Consider the following 10,898-nt stretch of genomic DNA (forward strand, 5'->3'; position numbering starts at 1 on the left):
ATCAACTGATTAACCAATATTACAGACTACCTGCTAGGCAGGAGCCATTGGAGCTGAAGGAAAAAAAAGAAAGGAAGGCAGGTACATGGGGAACAATCCTGTATTTAGAGTCACTGTTATACCAGAAGCGAGTGAGACATGCCACAGAGTATAAGTTTTAAGTGGAGAATTTATTTAGCTGGCGGCCATTGGGGCCTTCCCAAATCAATGGCCCCGTTTTGAAGTGAAAGGGTAGTTTATATAGAGAATACAGGATACAGTGGTTAATTATCTCTTGAAATGTCATTTTGCAGACTCAGCACGCCTGTGTTATTTCACTTTTTATGACCATGATACAATAGAGGAACCTCCTGAATAGATTGTAAATACAGCATATCAGAAAGCTGACAAAGTGTCAACTGAAATTACAACCCAGGATCTCTGTGTCCAACTTGCCATAACTTCCCACAACATGGTATGCTCAAGATAAGGCAAAAGTCATATAATTCAAGATAATGTCTGGGGTCAAGGTTTTCACCCTTAATGGCCATGGACAGAGAAAGGAATGCTCCGGCTCAGTCTGTTGACATTAGATAGAGACGTCTCTGAGCCCACTCAGTTAGACAAAGGAAGATCGTTAGGCTTTTCCTGGTAATTAGCTTACATTCCTTGGAAAAGTCTTAGGGGCCCAGGACACGGGCCTAATGGCAGGAACTCAGTCTGTTTTTTTCTTATGCAGACTGGGGTTTGCAGTTAGGGGCTGGGGGCAGGGTTTTTCTAGCAATAGCTGGCTATTCAGATATCACATTTCCCACCTTTTTTATATGGAGCTATTCGAATCTTTGGAAAGGAATGACTTGATCCAGAGGTTTGGGCCACTAAGACAGGGACAGAATAAGGTTGGAGATATGAGAAACTAAACAGAAGCCTATAGTTACAGACGGGATCAATAAAATGAGGGGGCAGCTGAAACGCTAGCAACGTGGTGAGCCAGGGGGGACATTGGTCCCCTGAAAATCACTCAATGTCAGCTTAGGCTGGTGCCAGGTGAAATGTTTGCAGTAAAAATTCCCTAAACGCATCTTGTAAAGCAGGGGATTGGGAAGTAGCTGAAGACATGCATATAGTAACAATAGAGGGCAAGGCTCAGGCAGAAATTCAGAAGCTTCTTCAATTAGAGTGACTGTAGCAGCCAGGGAGTCTAATTGTTTTAAAATAGGCAACTGGCTTAGGCAACTAAGGACTGCGTTAGGACTCCCAAAGCCTGTGCTCTCCCTTCATCAATATACCAAATGAAAAGTTTGTAAAGACAAGAGTGTTGACAAGGGTCAGTTAAAGTATATACCTGTAAAATATTAAGCAAGGTGCTCCTCTCAGGATTAGGGTCTCATCCTTTAATGGCTAACAGGGGAAAAAATATCCTTAAGTAAGTCTGATCTGGCCTTGTCAACAGAGGTAGGGGTATTTCCTGAGCAAAGTTTAGAGAACAAAGAAGCCCAGGTCCTGGATCTTTTTCCAGTTACTCATTAATTCAGGCTACAAAATGGTATAAAACGTTCCACATTTCCCCCTTTTGGTCAAAGGCAAACTGAAGGTTTCACCTGAAGACCAATTAAGGCATGGAAAAACCTCTATCTTCCTCAGGGGTGAAGTTCTAAAATTCCTATCTAGTTGGAGTCAGTTTTTTTTTCTTTTCTGTGTTTGGACATCCCAAGGGATGGGCGGAAATTGTAAACTAATTGTAAACAAGCAGAGGGAGCATAATAGCTAAAAATACTAAAAATACAGGAAAAACAGTCTTGGGAATGCAAGGACTCAGAAAGGGAGCTGTCCTTCATGCAGGTACTAGTCCAGAGTCTCGGGAGGGGCTGCCTGTGTCTGATGCTGTCCCCTTCAGGCTCTTTGAAATCGCAGGGCAAGGTCTCCTATAGGCTCAGATGTCCACTCCTCAGATGTGACAGAAGGAGCAAGGAGTCGATATCCACCTACCAGGGGCTCCCAGAACACATGTGATTTGATGATTTAGAGAAAAAAAAGCACAACATAGGTCCCAGCCACGCAGGGCTAAGTTCAAACAAATACAATAAGTAGTTCAGTATCCCAGCCACACAGGGCTGAGTTCAAACAATTACAATAAAGCTTTTCCCATAATTCACAATACTGCACAATTACATTGAGTCAGGTACAGACTTAGATGATTCACAATAGAGGGGGAGATTTGCATGTCACATGCTTTACATTTACAAATTAGATAACCAAGAAAACTTAAACATGAATCATACAGAGTAATGCAATCATTATTAACAATCATATATAACAACATAAACTTTTAGCCATGCCATGTCTTTTTGATGGCATTTACAAATAGTCACAAACCATTCTTAACAAATCTAAACATTTTTCTGATTTAATTCCAGCACTTAATTGCACATCTTGTATACAAAGTAACTTTAAATTACAGTTACATATTCACAATGTCCATTCAAAGCAGTATTTTTAAATCCCAGATGCCTGATTGTAGTTATCTAGTCCCTTGATAGTAAAAGAGAGTTCTGCTTCTCTAGTTCAGATCTAGAAATTCTCAGACAATTTAACTTAATATAACTTGCAGATACTTTACAAAGGAGATATATTTTCACTTGTACCACTATCCTATACAATTTTTCTTGTGCTAGCATCCAAATTTAAAATCTTATTTCCAAAGCATACTTATCAGCCCGAATTTCCAGAATTGATAAATTTTTAGAGCCAATCATACACATCTGTACATAACTCTTAGGGGAATCAATCTGATCCTATTGCCTTTTTCAAAATTCGCTATCCCTTACTTTTATTAGATGTTGATCACATTACATCTTTGCCTTATTTTCTTTGCCTAATCATTTCCCCCTTTTAGAGGATGTTATCCCTATATTATTTCAATGTTTTATTTGGCCATGAACATAGGTTAAAATTATAAGCTATTCATACCTATATCCTATTATAATAACTCAGAGATATTTCAATATTCATCTATCTATTACCTAACAGATTTAGCATAGTGCTTACAAAACTTCTTGATAATATAAATTTGCTATGAAAGAAATGAGGGACTATGTCATATATCTTAACAGAAGGAAAGAACTTCCTTAGCTCTGTTTGATTCCAGGCATGAGTCATATCTGATAACCAATCATATAGTCAGTAGGTGCTGAAAGCAGGGCTTAGGAGTAACCAGGTGGGGACTTTCCTTTTCAGAAAGGAAATAGCAGAATTGGGAAATAGAGTCAGGAAGATCCAACCTAGGTTGTGTCTAAGGTCGTCTTCAAGACTTTTCCCCAGGCACAGAACTTTCAAGTTCTCAGCTTGCAATGCCTGCCATACTACTACTGGCTTCATGTGACCTATCCCTGTAATCAGAGCTTAAAACAATATTAAATCGTAGTCCCATAAAATCTTAAATAGCAAATGAATATCCTTCAGATGAGACTGCCCAAATTTCATTGAGCTAATAATTATCAAATCAAGCTACATAACTTTTCCATCTTCTAAATACTTCCTCACACTCTTTCCTAACTTGCTAAAACCATCTGAAACTATCATTCTCGGGACAGGGGAGGCTTAGCTAACTCCCGTTTGTCCCCAAACTTTCTTATCTGCCTTTCGTATCCCCTCAAGCTTTTATTTACCTTTCCAAATCTTTCAAACCTATTACTCAGTCTCCCTTTACATTTCAACCATAAGACAAAACAACTCATAAGTTAATACTTCTACTAACATAACTGTGTATACTGGAATCCCATTCCAGCTTCTTAAACAAACAAAAGTGGTTAATGACTGACCTCACAAGTTGATGGATTTGTCCCTGTTAACTCATTCTGGAGGGAAAAAAGGAACACTTCAGGAATTAAGTCTTATACACATTGTTAAGCTCAAACTCTCGCTTAAAATCACAAAAACATTTTCCAAAACACTTCTAGAATTGTTTCATACCTCTGATTTAGTCGCAGTAATTAATTACACTATTTGTGTCAATACCTAATTGCTCTTATATCACTTTATAACATCTAAGAACTCTATTTCACATAAATACAATATAACTTTAAAATCTCAGCCTTAGTCTATGGGATAATGATTCAACCTTACATCTGTTAACAATATTGTCTCATAAAACTTCTCTTCCCTTTTTCCCAAATTATTCTCATTAACACTTTAGAAACCATATTATCTTTCATTTGGCTATACAAGAGTACGAATATAACCAGTCATTTAATTAAAACAACAAGATTTTACATATTTGCATTTATCCAATTTCCTATCTTTTAAAAACAACTTCTTTCACAATGGTAACAGATTCTGGCAGATAACTTCCCTTTTGTCACTACCTGTTTATTTCTGATTAAAGAGATCTGCCACATCATCTCCCCCTGAGGGAGGGTTCTTTCCTATCAGATGGCAAGCTTCACTAATAAAAACTGTATCCTTAAGTCCCACATCCTCCTTGAAACCTAATCTTATCCTAAAAAAACCATCACTTTTGCTGACTTTAAAAAGCCAGGTTTGAGACCCCTACTGTTCTTTTCTTTCAGTAAAAACTCAAATCCCAGTAATTTTTGCCCCTCCCCCTTCCTTCCCTTCTGACAGGTGAACTCTTTCTTCTTATTTAAACTAGGGGGGGGATGAGTAAGGAATGCAGACTGCCTCCTTACTCAAAAATGTAGAATAAGACATTGAATGGGCCTTTTCTGGGGTACATAAAACACATGCTTTAACCACCCTCCCCCAAGACTTCCACAGACAAGGTTCTCACCCAGAATCTGGAAAACTCACAGTAGGAACTGCAACCAACTAGCCTACAGGTGGAAATTCAACAGGCCTTCTGAAAATCATACAAAAAAGATTTTACAGAGCATTTTTCAAAAGTATTTTCACTAAACTTTCATGAAGAAAATTATTTGGATAGCTCTAAAACAAGATATGTCTCTCTCCTTAAGGCAAAATAACCTTTAAACATTGGGATTTATTCATATTCCCAAAGTGCCATCACCAATTAGTCCATAAACCTCCAGATTAACATACATAAATATATATCTTTAGATGATACAGGCTTGAAAATCACACTCCTATATTTTCAAAGTATTATAACAACTGAATTCTTTGTTATTACAGAATTTCTAGATATCACAAAATCTTTTAGTCAAAAAGATGTTGTAATGGGGATAACACTTAGTTTCTATACATTACACAATAACAAAGTTTACCAGGACTTTTAAAAGCTTTGTCCATAGGAATCCCTCTACCCTGAAAACTTTCACAAGATTGAATATCTAAACGTCCTCGGTTCAGTTAACAACCTCAAGTTCTTAAGTAAGTACAATTCTTAATCTAACCTCTAGATTACAAAAGGAATTTTAATCACTAGTGGTAACATTTTAATTTCTAAGGCCCAATACTCTTAGCATTGTAAAAGAAAACATTACTGTTTATAAAACTATATTTTAACAGTTCACAAGAGAATCCCAAAAGGCCTCTGCACAAATTCCTGACTTATAGCAAAAACAATTTCAATTGAACTTCCTTTTAAATAAAGACACAACTTGGAAGTTTATAATTTCTTAGATTACAGCAATTGTCTAATTTCTTGACCTAATACAACTTTAAGACCTAAACATTATTATGTGTAAAGTTTGAACTACTCATTTCTGTCTAGGTAAGTACATTTCTAAACCAAATATGACAGTTTCAAATTACCAAATTTTCACCACATCCTTTAAAAGCACCCAATTCACATATATCAAACAATCACATAAGTCTTCTCAAATTACAAAATCTAAGAATTTTAGAAATATAATTTTAGAAATACAGAAACAATAAATTTCAGATTGCAATTCCAGATTATCACATATAGGAATTATTGATCCTATTACTTCTGGTATTTCTATATTAATACATTAATATACATGCATAACATATATCAATACATTAATATCTTAAATACACTTTATTTATTTAACTGTATATTCTCAATCAGGTAAGTTTCTTTTAGCTTCAGCTCCCCACAATCTTTTAATGTGGAGGGTGGGGGGAGGGGTGTGGCCAGGAGCACATGGCAGCTAAGAGTAACATCCCCCCCACCTAAATTAAATATCAGTATTATTAATTATCCACTTGTTGCAACCACATATAACAGTTCCAAATTTTATCACATATAGAAATTATTCAACTTATTATTCTGGTATCCAAAAAACTACTTCAAAGGTTAACAATCACATTAAATCAGAGAGAGATAATAATGTTGTGTCTAAAATATAAACAACCATCATTATTATTTCCCTTTGCAAATCAGGAAACAGGTCAAACAGAGATTAAAATACAGTTTTGCAATTGGAACAAAAATGTGAAGTTACCTAGAGCAGAAGCTGGTATCCCAGTGGTGACAATTCTGGGAGGCAGAAAGTCCAAATCCATCTACCTCGCCCTTCCCCCACGACCGCAGAAGTTACTGAGCCTAGGGCAGTTTGCAGCTACTGAGGACAGAGTGGGCAGGATGCATGGGACGTGGATGGCATTTCCAAGCTATGCCAAAAAGAATGGGCTACGAAGGTACCCAGGGGCACAGGACTGACTGTCAGTCTGTGAATTTCTGTCCTTCTCCTCCTTTTCACCAGGTGGGGAAGGGTGATTTAAGTTTTCCCTATAGTTCTCCTGCGTTCTTCTAATCTGATCTGAGAGGAGAGGAGTTTGTTTTATCTGCTCTAACTTTTACTGCAGCCCTGAGACAGGACAACAATGGTGAAAAATCTCAATGATTGTAATTCAAGTAAACTTCACCTTTTGCTCACTTCCAAAAACCTCCCTGCACCCGAATCCAAGGGAAAAGACTCCCTCACAACTGTGATCAGGGACAAAGACAAATGCGAGAGTCCCACTGAAAACTTTAACAGAGGTTTTAGCCAGAAGACATTCATTGGGAGGAGGTCTTTCAGCAAGAGGAGCTCCTGGAAATGAATTTACAATTTCAGGAGTTCCCCCTTCCGGAATTCAACTAACCAATTTCCAAACTTTTTAACAATTTAAAACCCAGAATTTGCCAAAATTTTAACCCTTTTTCCATTGTGATTCCAGGTCAACCACACATAGAACCACAATGGGGAAGAGTCTTTGTTTCCCTAGTTGTAGCCTGAAATCTCTGGCTGCCTGCATTTCAGATTTTTAACAAAACATAGACATTTCACAATTTTGACATAGACACACTAACAGAGATGAACTCAAAACGTAACAAAAAACACAGTGTGGATCGAATTGAAGGCTAAACAGATTCCCCTCAGAGGAAAGAAAATGAACCAGATTTCCTCCTAAAGGGATAACAACCTCCAATCTTCCCACACCCAAACACCAACAGAAAAACACTTGCATGGGTTAACTGAGGGCTAAATAGGTCCCCTCAGAGGAAAGAAAAGTGAACCAGATTTCCTCCTTAGGGATACGACCCTCAATCTCCCTACAACACCACACAAAACAGAAAACCAAATGGCATGGGTTGATTGAGGGCTAAACAGGTCCCTTCAGAGGAAAGAAAAGTGAACCAGATTTCCTCCTTAGGGATGGGACCCCCAATCTCCCCACACCCCAGCAGGAAGAGGCTGACGTCTCAGCTCTTCCAATCTCTGTCCGCCTTCCCCTCGTCAGGGGTGTCGTCATAACAGAGACCAAAGTGGCTAGCCCAGACCAGAAAAACTTACCTCTAGAGGTCTGAAAATCAGAATTCTCCGTAGGCCGAAAAGGGACAGGTCAGCAAAGAGCCCATTCTCTGAGACCGTCACCCACATCAGAGTCCTAGGAAAAGAAATCCCCAGGAGCCGGCCCTCTGAAGTGAGAGAAGGTGGATCGGGAGCAGAGACTCTCTGCTGAGGTCTGAAATCCTGTGTGTGTCTCCAGGGTGGTAACACGAAATACCGCCTCATCTCGCTGGGGCCTCCAAAATGTTATACCAGAAGCGAGCGAGACACGCCACAGAGTATAAGTTTTAAATGGAGAATTTATTTAGCCGGCCGCCATTGGGGTCTTCCCAAATCAATGGCCCCGTTTTGAAGTGAAAGGGTAGTTTTTACAAAGAATACAGGATTCAGTGCTTAATTATCTCTTGAAATGTCATTTTGCAGAATCGGCACGCCTGTACCTTTTATGACCATGATAAAAGGAAACTCCTTAATAGATTGTAGATACAACATATCAGACAGCTGACTAAGTGTCAACTGAATTACAACCCAGAATCTCTGTGTCCAGTTTGCCATACATCCCACAACATGACTCATGAGATAAGAGCTAGGAACAGTCATGTGTGGGATGGATTTTACGAATCCAAAAATTAACAACAGAGGCTCAAGGTGAAAGTAGAAAGGAAAATTTATTACGATCCTGCAGGAAAGGGCCACCCGGACATCGAGAGGACTTGGGGGTCCTCTCAGTGTCAGAGCGCACTGGACACAGAAAATTGGGGTGTTTATATAGGTCCCTAATCGCAATTCCCCCTCCCCACCTCCTTCCTCTCAGCTTGCAGACGTAAGCCTTGAGGGTACAATCTAGACGCGATAAATCTACCCAGGGGCAAACAGTATAGTTATTTTTACAAGCAGGCCACAGTCATAAACCTCCCACCATCCTTACTTCATTCTACTATCAATCTCAAGGTAGTAAATCTGTCTTAAATGACAATGACGATTAAACAAACAGTTCGGTTATTGGTGACAGGCAGGAATTAGTTGTTAGTTACCTTTTCCAGCTCTAAATTCTATGCTCTGAAAGAACTGAAGTTGCACAGGCACCTTTTGGATGACTTGGCCCCAACTCATTTCACTCTGCAGTCATATGATAATGTTAGCATTATAACATAATGACTGAGCCTTGTTAGGCAGCTTCTCCTCCCAAAACATGCATTATTGAGGTTCAGGGAGACTGCCAAAGCAAACCCCTCTTCAAGGGGACCTTTTCATCCCCTGGTGGTGGTGAGTAGTTAGTCTAGGCAGGCTACTGGTTCACAGATTGGCCAGAGGTCATGGGATCATGTCTGGGAAGCTGGAAGGAAGCTTAGAATTCATCCTAGCCGCTCCTTGTTCTTGTTTCCCTACTCCAGAGGGGGATGTTGCACATCCTGCAGGGCTGGGGTATTTAACCTGCGGTCCATGACTTTTAAAAAAAATTTGATATTTAAAAGAGCTATATGTTACCGCCGACTTAGAGCCAAGCCCTGCCCTCCTCGGACCTCCACGCCCAGGGCCTGCTGAGATAAACTCAGGGCTCTGAGATATGGGTGGAGCCAGGAGGAGGGGTCTTGCCTTTGTTGCCTCCCTAGCAATTCCAGGTCTTTGCCCGGACCTGCTTGAGCACATGGAACTTCCGGCTCTCTGTCTGGGCTTGCCAGAGCACATGGAACTTCCGGTTCTTTGCCTGGACTGCCTGAGCGCAGGGAGCTTCGGGATAGCGCGGGAAGAGAAGGGGAGGAGAGTAGGCAGAACCAGGGCGGCCCTAATGCCTACGTATACAAAGATATAAAAATGCTGCTTGCTGAAACAATAAATGGAGTCACCTTCGGCTCCCACCCCATACATTGTCCGCAAGATCAGGCCCTTTGCTAGGCAAAGGCCTGGGTCTTGGGGGGTAACAGACTCCCCCAATTTGGTTGTTGAGGCAGAGGACTCACAACAGCTATACACACACATAAACACATATAACACAGAGACATGCATATGTTTGTATGTATGTATGTGTATGTATAAAACTTTCAACATCATTGATTTCTTTTGTATTTTATTGTATTTGTGTTTTATGTATTTTGTTTTGTGCTTTTAAGCACATGATTCTGGAAAAAGGGCCATAGGTTTCCCCAAAATGCTCCCAAAGGAGTCCATGACCCCTCAAAAAAGTGAAGAACTGCTGACCTAGATCTAGGTGGAAATGAAGGCTAGAAGTGTTAGGGTGGCTAGTTAATGTCCCAGGTGGGATTTGAACCCACCGCTTTCTGGCCCACCCTAGCATCTGGCTCCTAGCAGGCCACCAGGGACGCCCCAGGAGCGAGATCTCACTGCCTGCTTCACGCAATCACAGAATGCCCAAGCTGTGAAAGCAGAAGGAGCACTGGGGCAAGCAGGGAATCTCCGAGTCTGGGGGACCCTTGAAAGCAACTGGTACAAACATCTCCTCCACAGCCTCCCCAACAATGAATGAGTGAGCTAGCCTTCATCTGAAGGCTTCCAGTGAAGGCAGATTCATTACCGGCGCCTAGCACAGTGCCTGGAACACAGTAGGCGCTTAATTAATAGTTATTAATTGATAGATCAATCGGTTGATTACCTGAGGCTTGCTCCACTGCGCCTTGGCTCCGAAGAGAAGAGAGTGCTGGGGCGCCCAAGATGAACCAGCTCGGGGTTGCTATCCGGGTCTCAATTCCTATGGTTCTGGACGGTTCAGTCACAGCCTGAAGTGCTCGGGGGAAAGAAGCTTAGAGTGAGCGAGGCGAGGGAAGAAAAGCGACAGGCAAGAGAGGGGACTTACCCAGCAAGTTGCTGGAGAGAAATTCCCCACCCCTTTCCGGTTCTAGGGTCGTCTATTCTGGGAAACAGGAGCTTAGCTCGGGAAAAATAAAATGAAACGGAAGAGAGGGACAGGCAGAAGCTGCCTTAGTCCAATAGCTCCTCCCCACAATGATCTTCTGGGAACTCTCTCCTTTCCCCACGCCTCCACCCTTTTCCTCTTTGAAAAGTCACTGTCCAAGCTAAGACCTTCCCTGGGCATGTGAGCCCGAAAGAACTGGATTCAGAGTCAGCCTTCTATGCTTACTAACCATAGCCAAGTCAGAGGAATACAGATCTTCTAAAAACAAAAACAAAAATGAGTACAATTCAATGTACACTTCTATAGCAATAAAAGCAGGAATTAAAAAA

At 40.7% G+C, this 10,898-nt stretch overlaps 1 protein-coding gene across 1 annotated transcript in view; it reads right to left on the reverse strand.

The window, feature by feature from the left end:
- Window positions 1-10,475, reverse strand: part of LOC118852762 (protein FAM111A-like) — a 15,970-nt gene extending 5,495 nt beyond the window's left edge. Inside the window, 1 exon segment of the mRNA XM_036762453.1 lies at window positions 10,309-10,475. The gene's annotated coding sequence lies outside the window, so the exon portion shown is untranslated.
- Between the last annotated feature and the right edge of the window lie 423 nt (window positions 10,476-10,898).

This window comes from Trichosurus vulpecula, chromosome 6 (assembly GCF_011100635.1).
Source record: "Trichosurus vulpecula isolate mTriVul1 chromosome 6, mTriVul1.pri, whole genome shotgun sequence".
Taxonomy (NCBI): Eukaryota; Metazoa; Chordata; class Mammalia; order Diprotodontia; family Phalangeridae; genus Trichosurus; species Trichosurus vulpecula.